The sequence below is a fragment of the Denticeps clupeoides genome, chromosome 12 (assembly GCF_900700375.1).
Source record: "Denticeps clupeoides chromosome 12, fDenClu1.1, whole genome shotgun sequence".
Taxonomy (NCBI): Eukaryota; Metazoa; Chordata; class Actinopteri; order Clupeiformes; family Denticipitidae; genus Denticeps; species Denticeps clupeoides.
In genome coordinates, this window is record NC_041718.1 from 1,443,388 (window position 1) to 1,447,543 (window position 4,156).

The following is a 4,156-nucleotide window of genomic DNA, read 5'->3' on the forward strand; positions in this document are numbered from 1 at the left end:
TGAGACTTCAGCTACATTATTAGGGGATAAACAGTATTAGGGGCTAAAAAAATTCATTGCATGGACCTTAAAGATTTTAACCATGTTGTGTGTGTGTTATTGCCATACTGAGTTGATGTGTTTCCAGCTGGAGAATGAGAATGAAAAAAGAAGTGAAGGAGGTTCTGCAGGCCCTGTAGGAGCTTGCTGTTAACTATGATCAGAAGTAGGACGTGGAGGACAAGACTGCTATGTCATGTGATGGCTGACTGGAGTACCAAAATCAGGATAAGTAAAATAATCACACACAGCATGGCACTTCTCTCAGTCTCTCTGTGTTCTTCTTCTCTTTTCCCAGAAACACACAAAGAATATTAAGTATCGCAGCCTCTGTCGCCACCTGCCGCTTGCGTATAGAGCACAACAGACTTGTCAGTACCCGATCCAAACCACTTGCTTGATTGGTTCCGTGCATATGTACTCTGGAAGCTGCCTTGTTAGCGATTGGGACTCATCAGCTGATGATGTCTGGACACCAACCCACATGATCCATCATCCTCAGGTCTTGTGTAGGAACAACCTGATCTCTCTGAAGAGATTTATTTTACTCACGCACACACATCCACACACTACTCCCCGGGTGTGTGTGAATAATTAAATGCAGAGGACACATTTTGTTGTGTTAACATGTGCTGTGTGTCACAATGACAATCACTTTCTTTTCACTTTAAGGACTCCATCCAGTAGATCGTCATATGTAAGCTGTCCACCCTTATCAGTCACTGCCTTTAATAAAGACGAGTATCTACACACATGAACACACACGCCACAATTACCACTCTTTATTCATTATTACTGCAGTTTGTGATCGAAGTAACAGAGATATTTACACTGAGGACCCAGCATCATGGCACAGCCACAGTCTGATACAGAAACTGTCCCTTTTACTTCAGTTTCTGCAGAGGAGAGAAGATTCCCACACCCCATTCTCAGAACCTCAGGACCATAGATACTACTGAGAATGGCAAGCTCAGCTGAGGACGTCATCAGGACCTTCCTTCTCACCATCCAGCTTCTGGACCAGCTGTAACAGGTTCTTCAGACCAGCAACACCTTACCCCAAGCAGTCAGACTCTCCACGCTCCAGCCCCCTCTGATTAATTTATATGAATACATTACATTTAATCAATAATTTATTCCTGATTATAGATTTGTGTGACATTCTGGCACCTCTGGGCTTGTTTTGATCCTCCCTTGTGGGGCAGTGGTGGCCTAGTGAGTAAGGAAACAGACCCGTAATCAACCCGGTTCGAAATTCTGGAAAAACAGGTCCATCAAACTGTACTTTCTCCTGCTACAAAAATACAAAATATGTTTCTTGTATTGGATTCTTTGAAGGAGGGACCTCCAAACTTTTGACTGGTATGCCATTTTGGCCTTCTTGGATACTAAATGCTTCCACTTATCAATGACAGCACTTACAGCTGACACTACAAAGCTGCCATCCTATCACAGTACCACACTTGATCTGACTGAGCTCTTCACAATGAGCAATTTTTAAAATGCAGACTGCATTGCTGGTTTAACACGTTTTATACACCTGAATTCGATAGTTTAATAGGTGCGTCTCAATACTCTTGTCCATGTAGTTTCATATTTAAACGGTGGGAAACACTGATATTGCAAACACTGAACCTTTGCCTTCATGTCAGTGATTGGTTTTGCACAATGGCGATCAGTCAATTATTTTTCACTAATTTATCTTCCTGATGTTTGATTAACTATATTGCAGTTTTATCAGCAAATAAAGATTATGCATTTGCTTTGTCATATAAATGTTCTTCACTGTGAAATTGGAAGGTTATTCATTTATATAATAAGACATTGATGTAAAACCTCCTTACATTATATCTTAGTATTATTCATCTAACGAAAACATTTCAGACTTGGTTTAGAATTTTTTTTTTTTCTGCACCATTACAGCATGTGTATAAATCCTGCTGCATATATGCTGCTATGTGACTATTGGTTACTAGAAGTTTCACTATATTCCCTAACAAATCGTTTCTTATTTAAATGCACAAACTTGAAGATTTGAAAGAATGCTGTAACCTTTGAGTAACAGCAGAGAAAAAGCAAAAATACCAAAGGAAACAACGTCTCAATCTCAGCCAAGCTGTCATGTGTCTTGTTCTCATCTTGTTACTGTCTTGCTTGCCTATTTATGTCCAGAATAATTTCATTTGAACTGAAATTGCCTGCTGTCTTGTTTATTGCACTGTTTAATATGCCGTCTTCTTCACTTTCTATTGCACTTCATTGACTTGACGTTGCTATGAGAGACCCGTAGTGAGGCACATAAAGGGCCAAATCTTTAGCACAGGGGTCAATTTTCGCCAGGTCCGTATCTGAAAGTGTGGCTGGTGCATCATCTGCAGCCCACAGCAACCCAGTTGAAGAGTGAATCACATTAAGGTGTTTTGTATGTTTGATAGAATTATAAAATCACATTGTTCACTAATGTCATATTGAATGATAATTGAAGATTCCAATAAGGTTTGAGAACTTCTACCATGTTACCTCTAGGCTGCTCTGTCCTTCCTTCCTCTACATCTCTGGTTACTGTTTCCACAGGACTGTTCCCATCTTCTCTGTAGGCTTCAAGTGCTACAAGTCTCTCAAGTCTCCGACTTCTGGACCTGTTACAGAGTCCAGCTCTCGAGGCTGGACTGGAGCTGCAGTCTTTTCTTTTTCCTCAGAAAATAACGCTGAGATTCGCTCACGCAGTGGAATAAGGGGGGAGGGAGGCTGGTGGAAACAGGACAAAAAGTAACCAGCTTGCGCTTCCATTTCCCATATCACTATTTAAACAAGAACTGAACTGGCTATTTGCATATTTCAGAAATTATACAACAATCAGTAAAATGGAACACAGACAGGACAACTTTCTTCCTGAAACAGGTGAAATCGAACAAAAGCAAAAACAGAGCAATTTATGCATTCTACAGAACAATCATTATCCCTTCAGCCAAAAGCAGACATCACAGAGCCAATATCCAACATTTTCATGCAACTCGCTAAACTTCACAACAGAGGGGAAAAACTGAAAGAAAATCTATTAAATTACTCAGATCCTACTTTGCATATAACAGCATGGCGCACGGGGACACGGACGACGCGACCATGGCGCACGGGGACACGGACGACGCGACCATGGCGCACGGGGACACGGACGACGCGACCATGGCGCACGGAGACACGGACTAAATATTTAACATTTTCAGCAGCCTTGTAGGCAGTTAGCTAGAACATCTGAATATTTTCTCCACACGTAGCCACTACATCAAGGTCCTTTTACCTGCAAAATACGAAGACATCCACGTTCCTGTGACTAGATATCTACAGGAAAACATAAATACAATGATGACCCTCCTTTGTCTTCTGAGACAGTCAAACCCGATTTGTAGTTTAGCCTGTTGCTGTTCAGGCTTTGGACCGATTACTTCGTGGTTCAATGTGGCCACGCCTCCTGAGACAAATATGGCTTTGTTTACGTCATCACGCAAGGTACGTTGGACGTTGAGCAGCGCGCGCCTTATTCAACTTTCAGCGTCTGACAGTGAGGTACTGATCTGTTTTAGTTCTGTTTTCAACATCTGATATATGTGTAAATGTTTATTAGAATCTACAGGAAAAACGTGGATTTAATTGTGTAGGAGCTGTCGACGTGGTTAAACAAGCTAAATTCATGTTCTGTGTTAAATTAAGTATTGTGTAGCGACGCTAATTGCTATGTTTTCTTCGATTTCTACTAGTACGTTTTATTAATATTACGAAAGAGTACAGTGGAAGGGGAGATCATGTTTGGGCAAAAGAGTTAATGAGGTCTCCATATGTAAATAGATATTTGACTGAAATTCACACAATTAATATGAAATTATATGTTATATTAAGTATTGTTGACCTGTTGCCATGGTTACCAACCATGGTTACCAACCTGGGCAACAAATCAGTAATAAGCATTTAGATTTAAAGCTGCTTGTCTCACAACAAATGTTTTAATGCTACTTCATTTTAAAATGAGATGCCTGTAAAAAGGCTGTGTGTCTCATTTAGGCCTGTTAGTATGACAGACCATTAACTATTGTGCTGGGAATACGTTTTTTGGCTAATGGGG